Raw genomic sequence first — 14,442 nt, 5'->3', positions numbered from 1 at the left:
GTAAGAATATAAAAGAGCCGAGCGCAGCGAGGCCGAGCCCGAAGCGTGGCGAGCGAAGCTCGCCTGCGAGGGACCCTCTAATATTCACAACCCTATGTCCGCTTGGATGGTGGGGCTACCACCTCCACTCACCGCGCAGGCGCCGTTCAGCTTCGGAGATTTTCCGAAGCTTCGTCTGCTTCGCAGTACGGCGCGGACACTATATCATGGCCGGACAGTATATGGCAGAACACCGGCACCAGTCAACCACCGGTGTCATGTGCGTCGCTGTGTAATATAGAGCAGGGTCCGGGAAGCCAATACCTCCCCGCAATTTCGGTCGCAATAGCATTGCCCTACCAATACGCATATGTTTTCCGCGCCAGAGGAACTTGATAAAGATTGAGCGAACCGCATGAAAGAAAGTCTGGGGTATTTTGATAGGTAAGGCTTGTAGTAGATACAGAAGTCGTGGCATCGCGTTCATCTTCAACACATTACAGCGTCCGAACCATGACAGAGCTAGTGGGTCCCATCTTTTAAGGTCCGCTGTAAGCCCATAGGCTTCTTTTTATGTTGTTGGCTTTGACCTGTTTTTTTTTGCTTGTTTCTCAAGGTGAGCATCTTGGCGTTTGTCAAGAGGGTTGGGCGTGTCTTGAAGAGAACGCTTACGGCCACATCAACCTGAAAGCACCCGATCTCGTCTGATTTCAGAGGCTAAGCAGCGTCAGGCCTGGTTAGTACCTGGATGGGAGACTCCCTGGGAAGACCAGGTGCCATAGAAGGATCTGGTCTGGTTAGTGTCTTGATTGGGAGATCGCCTGGGAATACTGGATGCCGTAGGCTTCTTTTTATGTTGTTGGCTTTGACCTGTTTTTTTTAGCTTGTTTCCCAAGGTGACCATCTTGGCCTTTGTCAAGAGGCTTCAGAGTGCCCAAAGAGAGTGCCTACGGCCAAATCACTATACTATATATCTATATCTATAATAATAAATAATATTTTTAGTTATTATATATAAGATACTATATAGGTGATTTGGCCGTAGGCACTCTCTTTGGGCACTCTGAAGCCTCTTGACAAAGGCCAAGATGGTCACCTTGGGAAACAAGCTAAAAAAAACAGGTCAAAGCCAACAACATAAAAAGAAGCCTACGGCATCCAGTATTCCCAGGCGATCTCCCAATCAAGACACTAACCAGGGGGGGGCGTGGCCTAGGCATGAAGGAGTGAGGACGCTCTTTTCCGGAGCTCCTGGTCCGTGACCCCTCCGCACCCCTTTACCACAGTCTGGTCGCATATTTCGGCATCGCCGACATCCCCGCGCATTGGCGGAACACAGCCAGCCGAGCGGGGTCCGCCGCTGCTGCCATGGACAGGTACTTGGTCCCGCTGCAGCCTCCGGCCTCCACGCCGGATCCAGCCAAGATGGCGCCCGCGGCCTCCGGCGCTCCAGGACACGCGGCACAGAGGGAAGGTGAGCAGACTGCTATGTAGGGACACGACATGCCCCCGTTCTCCTCGCCTAGTGACTTGTCCCCGTGTCTCCCCCGCTCACTGTCTATGGCCTCGCTTGACAGCCCGGACCATAGCGGCCTGCCACCCTGGTTCCCTCACAACTCCCAACTGTCCCAGAGACCCTCCCACAGTGGAAGCCTCATCCCAGGACCGAATGGCCAGGCTGCTCTCGCCTCAGACACACAGGGGGACCCACCGCTGCCACCAGCACCGGCATTATTGGGGGACAAGGCCATCCTAGCTTTACTCCAAAACCTTCCCACTAAAGCAGACTTTAGCTGTATGGCAGCCAGGATTGAAACGACCTTGCGACATGAAATCGCAGGGGTCAAACGTGACGTGTCGGCTACGAACGAGCGGGTGACCACCCTGGCATCGGATGTGACCTCCCTGACCACTGATGTTTCTGGCCTGCAAGCCGCACATGATACCCTTGCTGACAGAGTGGCACAGTTGCAACTCCTAGTGGATGACCTTGAGAATCGCAACCGCAGACGCAACATCAGGATCAGAGACTTGCCCGAAGCCACTGGCCAGGCAGACCTCAAAGCCACAGTTACAGCTATATTTAACGCCTGTCTGGACCGCGCTGCTGACACAGTAATAGCTATTGATAGAGTCCACAGGACCCTGGGCCCCAGGAGCCCCACAGAGAACCGGCCACGTGACGTTTTATGCTGTCTCCACAATTACTCAGTTAGGGAGGATGTCCTGCAAGCGTCGTGGCGCAAAGGCAGCATTGATTTTGACGGGGCCCAAGTCATCCTTCTGCCAGATGTATCCCGCAAGACCTTCCAGATGAGACGCTGTCTGCGACCCCTTCTGGAACACCTAACTGAACGGAGGATTCCATACAAGTGGGGCCATCCGTTTCACCTTATAGTGCGCAAAAATGGGAGGCCCCTTGCGCTACGACACCCTTCGGAGGTCCCGTCCTTTCTGGAGGCTTTGGGCCTGCCCTCGGTTCAGGTCCCCGACTGGTTGGCTCCTGTTGTCCCCCAGGGAGCAGTGGCCCCGACGAACAACCCCTCAACCAGGCCACAGAGAGTGAGACGCCACCGTCGATCCCAACGTCAGAGATCGCAGGCCCCTCAAGATCGTGAACCCTGAGAGAGTACAGTAATTTTCCGTTATTCCTGTGTTATACCCTTTTTTTTTTGTTTTCTTTTTCTCTACCAACATAGATGGCTGGAGTATCCAGCTTTGTGTTGTTTACCATGCCACGGGCCATTGTTCCCAGCGCCCCCGCTAGGGGAGAGGAAGGACATTGGAAGAACAGAGTTGGACACTGCGCTTCCTGGACGAAGCCCTGAGTTATTGGCGGTACTGTTCACCATTCTCGTTACTGTTTATCTACAGGTGCCCTAGTCTCGGCGCTCTTTGTGTTTTTGGACTGCCTGGTGGTGCCCCCCGGGTGCCCCTGGGCGGCGTTCCCGCTCCCTCCCCCTCTCCCCCCCCCCCTTTTTTCCATTTTTTTTGGGGGGGGGGGGGCGGGTGCCTGGGTGGTATAAAGTTATCTATACTCTGTGTTGAAAAGTTTAATATGTTGGTTTAATTATGCACTGTTCTACTATTGTTAACTGCCCGATACCTGCTGCAGTGATGTTCTATAATGCGTTTGATGTCGTAGTTAAGATGCCAAAGAAGCTCTGTGCACGCCCGATTGCGACTGCATGGACCATGGGATGCTGGAGGGGTACTGCACCGATGAGTTCCTCCCTCTGCAGTGCCTTACCTCTTCCCCCACTAGGCCCCTCTGCCCTAACCAGCAGGTTCTCTCCGATAGGAGCTTTAGCAATTCCCCGATCTATCCCCACCCCTCCTACCCTCCTCCTCCCTACTAACTCCGGACCTTCTCCGCTTCATTACTGCTTTTCCTTTTTCTCCTCCTCTTCCTCTATGCTTGAACTCTATATCTACTACTGACTCTGGTGGGGACCGCCGGCCGGGTACCACTGCCGACATGGCCCTGAAGCTGGTTTCCTGGAATGTGAAAGGGCTGAATGTACCTGAAAAAAGGTCCAGCTGCCTAACAGAATTGTGGCGGATGAAGCCCCAAATAGTTTTCCTCCAGGAGACCCATTTCAGGACAGACCAAATACCACGGCTTTATAGTAAGCACTTCCCCCTGGCCCACCACAGCACGTCCCCTACTTCCAAATCGAGAGGAGTGTGTGTTCTTCTTGCTAAAAATGCCTGTTAGCTGTCCAAGCCGATAGTGAAGGGAGATTACTCTTCATTAAGGGAACTCTCCACTCGCAAACTTTTACTCTTGCCAACCTATACATGCCGAATGTGGACCAGCTGCCGGCCTTAGAAGCATGCTTGGATGCCCTGGCTGCATTCTCGGAGGGTACTTTGATCGTTGGGGGGGACTTTAACCTCACCTTGGACCCCCGCAGAGACTCATCATCGGGCACCTCTGCGATTTCTGCGAGAACGCATTCACACATAAGAGACCTGCTACACTCCCACCGACTGATCGATGTGTGGCGTACGCTTCACCCACAGGATAGGGACTATACGTTCTTTTCCACCGCTCATGGTTCTTACTCACGTATAGGTATGTTTTTAGTCGCCCACAATGCTATCCCGGCGGTCACAGACGCTCAGATAGGCCACATAGCCCTGTCTGACCATGCCCCGATTTCTTTGATGCTGAAGCTACAACAGGAGTCGTGTGGTCAGTCCTGGTGGAGACTGAACGAGTCTCTCCTGAAGGACCCTGAGACCCACGCAGACCTGCTTAGGGAATTAGAAAGTTACTTTGATCATAACCGTGATTCTGTTTCCAACCCCCTCATGTTATGGGCGGCTCATAAATGCTACATTAGGGGCATTCTTATTTAACATGGTCATAGACTCAAAGTGGCCAAAATTGAGGCTCTCGCCAAACTTATTGCCAAGTTGCATGCGTGTGAACAACGACACAAATCCCAGCCGACTGCTGCGCTGGAGGTGGAGGTGAGAGATCTTAGAGAACAAATCAGAGATTTCTCTCTCTTTCAGGCTAGAATCAGACTCATGTGGGTCCACAGGACGTATTATGAATATGGAGACAAGTGTAGTAGGTCCCTAGCGAACTCCCTGCGTGCCCAACGCAAAGCGTCCTTCATTCCAACCATGACCTCCCCTTCGGGTGCCAAACTTCATGATTCACGGGAGATAGCGGAGTGTTTCCGATCTTTCTATGAAGCCCTTTATAACTTGCACCCCCGGGACTCAGGAGACGCCCTCCAGGCCGGCACAGCGGCCATTGACGAGTACCTAGCTTCGGCAAACCTCCCGTCGCTGACACAGGAAGAGATAGAGCTTCTCTCGCAACCTATCTCCCCGGAGGAATTGTCGGCAGCGTTAAGAGACTCACCCAAGGGCAAGGCACCAGGCCCAGATGGGTTTACGGTCCCTTATTATAAGGCCTTCCTCTCCCTGTTGTCCACGCCGTTTGTGTCAGCTTTTAACGCCCTATTGGAGGGCCAGACCTTTCCACCGGAGCTGTTGCAGGCAAGCATCTCGGTCATACCCAAGCCGGAGAAGGATCCGCTTCTCTGTGCGAACTACAGGCCCATCTCCTTAATACGCGACCTTAAGCTCTTCACTAAGATACTGGCGGAGCGGTTGGCGCCCATTCTGCAACGCCTGATACCTCTGGATCAGGTGGGGTTTATTCGTAACAGGGAAGCCCGAGACAACACTACCAGGACAATCAATGTTATAGAACGCCCCAGACGCCTTAAACTACCGATTATGTTGCTCTCTGTGGACGCAGAAAAAGCGTTTGACAGGGTGAGCTGGCCTTTTTTGCTAGCCACCCTGCGAAGCCTGGGGGTACCCCCCCCCCATGCTTTCATGGGTTACAGCTCTTTACTCGTCACCGACGGCGATGGTTAGGGTCAATGGGTTTGCCTCGTCGCGTTTCACTATTGGCAATGGAACGAGGCAGGGATGCCCGTTGTCCCCCCTTTTGTTTGTCCTATCGCTTGAACCCTTGCTGCACCACATCAGGCAGAACATAGACATCAAGGGACTGGACACCCTCTCACACCACCATAAGGTCGCAGCCTTTGCATATGACCTCTTGTTCTATGTCTCAGAGCCTCACATTACATTGCCGAATCTCTTAGCGGAAATAAGACGATATGGCACCCTGTCAAATTTTAAAATTAACTTACAGAAATCGGAAGCACTCAACGTCTCCCTGTCTACCAACGCCCAGACGAGTCTAAGCACTAATTTTCCCTTTCGTTGGGCAACTGGGGCTATACAATATCTGGGTACCAAGGTTCACCCGGACCCACATCTGATTTTCCAATTGAATTTCCAGCCGCTTCTAAAAAATTTTGCCGTAGATCTAGAGAGGTGGTCAAAGTTGGCGACCTCTTGGTTTGGGAGATGCAATGTGCTCAAAATGAATGTAATGCCCAGACTCTTGTACCTATTACAAGCCTTACCGATAAAAATCCCCCAATCATTTTTTAAAGCCATGCGCTCCATCTTTATTCGGTACGTATGGCAGGGCAGGCCTCCAAGACTCAGCCGAACATTACTGCTCAGACCAAAAGACAAGGGAGGGATTGGCCTCCCAGATCCGGCATGGTACTATACGGCGGTGCACATGAACAGAGTAGTTGACTGGTGCAGACACCTGAAGGATAAGCTGTGGGTTCGTCTGGAGCATGAATCCGTACCATTTCCACTTGAGGGTTTGCCCTGGAGTGGACCGGGCTGGTCGGGAGCGACGCGGGCACACCCACACATTGAGCCAACGCTACAAGAGCTAGACAGATATTTTACCCTGACGGGCGTGCCCAGTTTCCCTTCGCCCATTACTCCTATTATTGGACACCCACGCTTTGAACCCGGCATGACGGAAAAGTCTTTCCGCCTCGACCCTGACTGGGACCTTGTGCGGGCCTCTTCTTTTCTTGGCCCTAGGACGTGGACAGCGGTCTCCACTATGCACGAGGCGTTAGCAACCACGGCCCTGGGACAGTGGAAGCTTTCCCAACTCTCCCACTTCTTGAAATCTTTGCCAAACAGTGGCGAATTCCGCAGACCCCTAACATCGTTTGAGGAGGTATTCTCAGGAGAGGGACCGACCCGAAGGTCTCTTTCCCTGTCATATCGCATCCTACTGGACCAACTCTCCCAGGGTAACCTGGTGTTCGTGGAAAAATGGGAGCGAGACCTGCATGTCCGGCTCTCGCCAGACCAGAAGAACCGCGCGCTTCTTTTTGCGCACAAGTCATCCCTATGTAGTAAATACCAGAAAATAGCTTATAAAATTTTGACCCGATGGTACAGGACCCCCACTGTCCTGGCGGCTATGTTTCCCGGTCACAGCCCTTTGTGCTGGAGATGCGGTGAACAAGCCGGCACGTTACTACATATCTTCTGGGAATGCCCTCAACTGGCCCATTTCTGGAGACAGGTTCTCAATATCATTTATGACCTCACGGCTATTGATCTCCAGAACAACCCAGCTGCGATCTTCCTCAATCTGACCCCACTCTCGAGCAAGAAGTACCATAAATCTCTCTTAAAACATCTTCTGAGTGGGGCCAGGGCATGTATACCTAGCATGTGGAAACAGCAGGCCGCTCCACTGGTGTCTCACTGGTTTGCAAGAGTTTGCGACATCTACAGTATGGAACAGCTCACATCAGCGTTAGGCGACAGGGAGGAAGAGCACACTGCTTGTTGGTTGTCTTGGAGCCTGTTCAGGTTTTCCGACGCATACAGATCCTATCTGTAGGCTCTGGCACGTGTATAGAGGGAAGGGTCCGGCCGTGGGAACCCATCGGAGTCCTCTTTCTTTCTCTCCCTTCTCGTATACCACCCTGGTTCACTCTCTCCCCCGTCTGCCTCGTAGCACTGTTAGCCCCCTATAACTTTCATTCTTTCTACCCCATCCCCTTCTCCTGCCCATTTGCTCCCCCCTCTTTCCCTACCCCCTAACTCCCAAGTATAATTAAAATACATGGTGATTGCAAGGATCTTTTCGTTTTGTTCCCTCGATTTCCCAGCCAGGGGTTGGCGGCCCTCGGGGTGGTCCCGGCTGAGCTCTTTGACCAATAGAATGAAGGTGACCGATGTTAGAGGCCCCTCAGTCTGGGCCTTGAGGGGGATCGCCCCGCGGACTGCCCTGGTTTATAAGTAGACACTAGGGTGCCAGATCATTAGAGTGGGATAATGTGGTGGCCTAGCCACGGCTGGGGCTGCTGCTGACATAAGTTGTTAGGTTTCCCCCGGTCCCCCACGAAGTATTAACTATGTATTTTTGTTAACCTGGAAAACTGAGGGATCTATGTCTTTTACAGTTTGTCTCTGTATTACCTGCAATCCGTAAATAAAGAATAAAAAAAAAAAAAAGACACTAACCAGACCAGATCCTTCTATGGCACCTGGTCTTCCCAGGGAGTCTCCCATCCAGGTACTAACCAGGCCTGACGCTGCTTAGCCTCTGAAATCAGATGACATCGGGTGCTTTCAGGTTGATGTGGCCGTAAGCGTTCTCTTCAAGACACGCCCAACCCTCTTGACAAACGCCAAGATGGTCGCCTTGAGAAACAAGCAAAAAAAACAGGTCAAAGCCAACAACATAAAAAGAAGCCTATGGGCTTACAGCGGACCTTAAAAGATGGGACCCACTAGCTCTGTCATGGTTCGGACGCTGTAATGTGTTGAAGATGAACGCGATGCCACGACTTCTGTATCTACTACAAGCCTTACCTATCAAAATACCCCAGACTTTCTTTCATGCGGTTCGCTCAATCTTTATCAAGTTCCTCTGGCGCGGAAAACATATGCGTATTGGTAGGGCAATGCTATTGCGACCGAAATTGCGGGGAGGTATTGGCTTCCCGGACCCTGCTCTATATTACACAGCGACGCACATGAAACAGGTGGTTGACTGGTGCCGGTGTTCTGCCATATACTGTCCGGCCATGATATAGTGTCCGCGCCGTACTGCGCATGAGCAGTACGGAGCAGACGAAGCTTCGGAAAATCTCCGAAGCTGAACGGCGCCTGCGCGGTGAGTGGAGGTGGTAGCCCCACCATCCAAGCGGACATAGGGTTGTGAATATTAGAGGGTCCCTCGCAGGCGAGCTTCGCTCGCCACGCTTCGGGCTCGGCCTCGCTGCGCTCGGCTCTTTTATATTCTTACTCTATGTCCACTTGGATAGTGGGGATAGAACCTGGACTCAGTGCGCAGGCGCCGTTCATGCTCGGCAATTTTCGGAATCTGTGTTGCTGTGTACTGCGCATGCGCAGTACACAGCGGACACTATCCGATGGGGGACCATATGTGATAAGACACCGGCATGGGGAACTGAAGCTATGGGTCAAGCTAGAGCAGGAGAATGCGCGGGTTCCACTGGCTGGTCTGCCTTGGGCGGGGAGGCCATTGGAGCACTGTGTGACTACTCACCCGTTAATTGGCCCCTCGCTCGCCGAGATGGATAGTTTTTTTCATCTTTCCCACCTGACTAACTTCCCTTCTCCTATGACCCCAATTATTGGACATCCTAGATTCCCTCCGGGCCTGTCTGACCAGGCCTTTACCAGGCAAGCCCCTAAAGGGCTTCTGAGAGCAGCCCTATTTCTTGGACCCACGGGCTTGATTCCCATGGGGACCATACTGCTAGAGCAAGTACCTGTTGCATTGGATAGCTGGAGAGCTAGACAGCTAATCCATTTCCTCGGATCACTACCTAACCATTCGTTCTTCTCTAGACAATTCCACCCCTTCGAGGAACTTTGCCTGGATGATGGCCCAATTCGTGGTTCCCTCTCTAGGTCCTACCAAATCCTGACAGACGCACAATCCTCCACGGATCCACCCTTCCTAGCTAAATGGAAAAGGGACTTACAAACTACATTCTCCAAACCACAGAAGGACAGAATACTCTTTTTCGCCCATAAGTCGTCACTCTGCAGTAAATATCAGGAGATCTCATATAAGCTGATCACACGCTGGTATCGTACACCGGTGGTGTTGGCCAAAATATTCCCCGGTCAATCTGACCGCTGCTGTCGCTGTCGGCAACAGACTGGCACCATTCTCCACATTTTCTGGGAATGCCCTAAATTACAAACATTCTGGCAGCCTGTCCTGAGACTCATCCACAAGTTCACAGACATTTCCTTAGCCAATGATCCCGCAGCAGTTCTTCTCAATCTAACTCCTATGTCGAGAAAGCGTTATCATAAGTCCTTACTTAAACATCTCCTCAATGCAGCTAGGGCCTGCATCCCAAGTCAGTGGAAAGAGCAATCTGCTCCAATGGTGACCCAGTGGTTCGCAAGGGTAAATGATATTGAACGAATGGAAGACCTGACTGCCACAATGAGGGATAAAACGGAGGAGCATGGGAACAGATAGTTCTACTGGACCCAGTTTCGCTTTTCGGAAGAATACCTCCGAAAGACATAGTAAGCTCATGGTGATCGTTGGAGATCGCTGTTCCAAACGTTGGACAGCTGATGAGCTGGTGAGCCGAGGGCGTCTCTTGCTCCCTGGGAGGGGACCCCACCCTATCCACTCTACCCACGACACCCCCTTACCCCTTCTTTTCCTTTTCTGCCATTTCCTTCCCCAATCTTCTCTTTCCCCTTCTCCCTCCTTTCAGTTCTACTATTTCCCTTCTTAACTCAAAAAAGGGAAAAGAAAATGGTATGTTCCGACCCCATTTGACTACTACACAATACTCTTCCCCTATCTATGGATATCTAAACTCTTCGAGGGTAGCAGGGCTAGTATCAACAATATTTTAAGTGGTAGAGGATCCCAACGAGATGGAGCTTTAATCTCATCTTAATATGACCGCAAAGCTGTACACGTGCTATTCTCCTCAGACTTCTTACCATTGGCTCTGATATCCATGCAATATGATCGTTTGTTTATAACTATTTGTATCACACATTCTGTGAAGTTGCCTTTGCATTGTATGTCGCATACTACTAAATAAAAAAACAAAAAAAACAGAAGCCTATGGCACCTGGTATTCCCAGGCGGTCTCCCATCCAGGTACTAACCAGGCCCGACACTGTTTAGCATCCGAGATCAGACGAGATTGGGCGCTTTCAGGGTGATGGGGCCGTAGGTGATCTATTCGGGCACTCTTAACCCTCTTGACAAATGCCAAGATGGTCACCTTGGGAAACAAGTGAAAAAAAAAACAGGTCAATGTCAACAACATAAAAAGAAGAATACGGCACCTGGTATTCCAACGCCATCTCCCATCCAGGTACTAACTAGGCCCAACCCTTCTTAGCCTCAGAAAAGAGAAGAGATAGGGCTCTTTCAGGGTGATGCTGCTGTAAGCGATCTCTTTGGGCACTCTCAACCCTCTTGACAAATGCCAAGATGGTCACCTTGGGAAACAAGCAAAAAAAAGAAAACGAATCAACGCCAACAACATAAAAAGAAGTCTACAATAACTGGTAATCCCAGGTGGTCTCCCATCCAGGTACTAACCAGGCCCGACTCTTCTTAGCCTCCAAGATCAGATGAGATTGGGTGCTTTCAGAGTGATGTGGCCATAGGCAATCTCTTCAGGCACTCTCAACCCTCTTGACAAACACCAAGATGGTCACTTTGGGAAATAAGCGAAAAAAAAACAGGTCAACGCCAACAACATAAAAAGAAGTCTACGACACCTGGTATTCCCAGGCGGTCTCCCATCCAGGTACTAACAAGGCCCGACTCTATTCGCCTCCAACATCAAACGAGATCGGGTGCTTTCAGGGTGATGTGCCCGTAGGCAATCTCTTCAGGCACTTTCAACCCTCTTGACAAATGCCAAGATGGTCACCTTAGGAAACACGCAAAAAAATAAAAATAAGTCGGAAGCTAGAGACAATACGGCCCGAGTCCTCAATTTAATCCATGCGGCGCATGTACAGGGAGGGCCCTTGCTTATGCTGTCAACGGACGCGGAGGAGGCCTTTGACAGGGTGGCCTGGAACTTTATGCAGGCCACCCTGGAACATATAGGTCTTGGCCCCAACATGATGAGCTGGGTAATGTCGCTTTACTCCACGCCATCGGCAGCGGTACGGGTGACCGAGTGGTGCTCGGACTCTTTCCCCATCACTAATGGGACGAGGCAGGGGTGCCCTCTGTCTCCCCTAATTTTTATTCTGACACTGGAACCACTTATGTGTCACGTTCGGAATGACCCGAATATTACTGGCATATCCAAACCCTCGGCACAGCACAAAATTGCGGCGTACGCTGATGATCTAATTTTTTCCATCTCCAATCCACACATTTTGCTTCCCAAAATACTTGCGTCTCTACAGCGACACGGCAGCCTATCAAACTATAAAAACAATTGCGCCAAGTCGGCTGTATTGAATATATCGGTCCCGGATGGTGAGGCCAAGAGGCTCCGCTCCTCTTTTCCATTCTACTGGGCTGAAAAATCTATACGTTAACTGGGCGTTGACATCGCAGCCGATTTAGCGCAATTGTACCTGCTTGATTTTGTCCCTCTCCTGGATAGACTGAAATCTGATTTGGGAAACTGGCATGCTTTAACACTGACCTGGTTCGGGCGCTGTAATGCATTAAAAATGATGGCCCTCCCTCGGATCTTATACATGTTCCAGACATTACCGATCCGGTTACCCCCAATTTTTTTCAGACAACTGCAGGTGCTGCTCCGGGACTTTATTTTGGCGCGCAAACCGCCCAGAGCCCGTTTGCAATTGCTTGCCAGACCAAAGGACAAGGGGGGTCTGGGTCTCCCAGATCTCAGACAATACTACAGAGTGACTCTGCTAGCGAGAGTCGTTGATTGGCATTGTAATGGCCCACACAAGCAGTGGGTGGAGATGGAGATTGAGGATGGATCCATTCCCCTATTGACCTCCCCGTGGCTCCTGTCCTCCCTACCAAAAGACCTCAGAGGTCACCCCGTAGTGGGAGCTACGTTGGCTGTTGTGCGGAGGTTGTTCCGCTGCACACACATTGCTCCCCTGTCATCACCAATGACTCCGGTTATAGGGAATCCAGACTTCCCATCGGGATTTACCAACAAGAAACTGCGACAGTTGACAGTGGTGGGGAAACAGCGTCTGGGAGAGGTGTGGCCCATGGGAAGGCTCCCGACCACGCAAACTGTCGCCGAGCTTTCTGACCCTCCGCTTGACTTGTTTAGTGCTTATCAACTTCGTCACTTTCTTCTGGCCATACAAAGGGCCCCCTACACTCCTAGAGACCTGACACCCTATAAATCCATCTGTCACAAAAGGGAACCTGTGCGACACACCCTCTCCCTTCTGTACAACCTATTGAGTAGTCAGGAGGAGGAGTCGACCCCCACCATTTATCCACAAATGGGAGAGGGACTTAGGCATCACATTTACCCCACAACAGATAGGGAAGATCCTGACCTTAGTACATAAAGCTTCCATCGCAAACCAATATCAAGATACAAGATAGTCTCACGCTGGTATAGAGTCCCATACCTTCTGAATAAAATGGATAGATCGATCCCGGATGTTTGTTGGAGGTGAAATTCAGATATGGGGACCATGGGACACCTTTTCTGGGCATGCCCGACCTTGAGGAACTTTTGGGTTCCCAGTAGCGTGCCTTCTACACTTGACCGAACAGCCTGTTCGAAAATACAAAAAAAACCCTCACGATGCAACTCCTGAATGCCGCCCGGGCCTGCATTCCCGCACTGTGGAGGCAGCCTTAGCCCCCATCCAAGGTGCTGTGGTATTCCAAAGTCAATCATATTCTCCGGATGGAAGAATTGACCGCCACCCTTCACAACACTGAAGAGGCATTTAGTGTTACATGAAGGCCCTGGAGGTATTTTACTGGTACTCGAGACTACATTCGGGAGGTGAGCAGTGCCTCCGTCCCAGAAAACGACTGAACATCTAACGTTTACCTACGTAGGCCATGTCTGCCCTGGGTGGCATTCCCCCCCTCCCTTTTTGTCTTTATTTTTCTTTTTTTCCCCGCCGCCATCCCCCCACCTCCTCTCTCTCCGTCTTTGCACTCTCTTCTTCCCCCGTCCTCCCTTTTAACTATGCCTTGTCTCCTTACTAGCCTTCAGGACCCAGAAGAACCCCAGGGTTCTGGACATGACCGGCTCATATTTTACTCTGGTTCACGTAGGTCATGATAAGCTGGCTCGCTGTGGTCCCAGTTGTTCTCCATGATTACATTTGTCCGAACGGAGCTGCACTAGTTATACTGTACTACATGTCGGAGGTGGGGTTTCTCTATTTTCTGCATGAAACTGTAGGACTCCCCTCTGAGAACCCAGAGTTATTTGGCTGCCTATTTTTTGTTAGCATGTAATTGTGACCCTGGGTCATGCTGTATGGTTGACTGTTATATTTATGTTGTTCTACTTAATAAAAGAATAATAAAAATAAAAAAAATAAGTCAATGCCAACAGCTTAAAACTAAAGCCTATGGCATTGAGAAATCCCAGGCGGTCTCCCATACAGGTACTAACCATGTCCCAACCCTGCTTAGCCTCTGAGATCAAATGCACGCTCAACCCTCTTGACAAACGCCAAGATGGTCACCTTGGGAAACAAACAAAAAAAACAAGTCAACGCCAACAACATAAAAAGAAGCCTGCGGCATCTGGAAAACCCAGGCGGTCTCCCATCCAGGTACAAACCAGGCCCAACCCTGCTTAGCCTCTGAGACCAAACGAGATTGGGCGCTTTCAGGGTGTTGTGCCCGTAGGCAATTTCTTTGTGCACTCTCAACCCTCTTGACAAATGCCAAGATGGTCACCTTGGGAAACAAGGGAAAAAAACCAGGTCAAAGCCAACAACAAAAAAAGAAGCCTATGGCACCTGGTATTTCCAGGCGGTCTCCCATCCAGGTACTAACCAGGCCCGACACTGTTTAGCCTCTGAGATCAGATGAGATTGGGCGCTTTCAGGGTGATGGGGCCGTAGGTG

At 51.0% G+C, this 14,442-nt stretch overlaps 3 pseudogenes; all 3 read right to left on the bottom strand.

Moving 5' to 3' along the window:
- Nucleotides 1–10,484: 10,484 nt before the first annotated feature.
- LOC143947192 (5S ribosomal RNA) lies at nt 10,485–10,603 on the bottom strand (annotated as a pseudogene).
- A 323-nt stretch (nt 10,604–10,926) lies between these two features.
- On the bottom strand, nt 10,927–11,045 carry LOC143948347 (5S ribosomal RNA; annotated as a pseudogene).
- Nucleotides 11,046–14,322: 3,277 nt separating this feature from the next.
- LOC143948880 (5S ribosomal RNA) lies at nt 14,323–14,441 on the bottom strand (annotated as a pseudogene).
- Between the last annotated feature and the right edge of the window lies 1 nt (nt 14,442).

This window comes from Lithobates pipiens, unplaced genomic scaffold (assembly GCF_037356315.1).
Source record: "Lithobates pipiens isolate NorthernLeopardFrog02 unplaced genomic scaffold, aLitPip1_a1.2 Scaffold_30, whole genome shotgun sequence".
NCBI classification, from domain to species: Eukaryota; Metazoa; Chordata; class Amphibia; order Anura; family Ranidae; genus Lithobates; species Lithobates pipiens.
The sequence above is the reverse complement of the archived record's forward strand: the minus strand, read 5'-3'. Positions and strand labels throughout refer to the sequence as shown.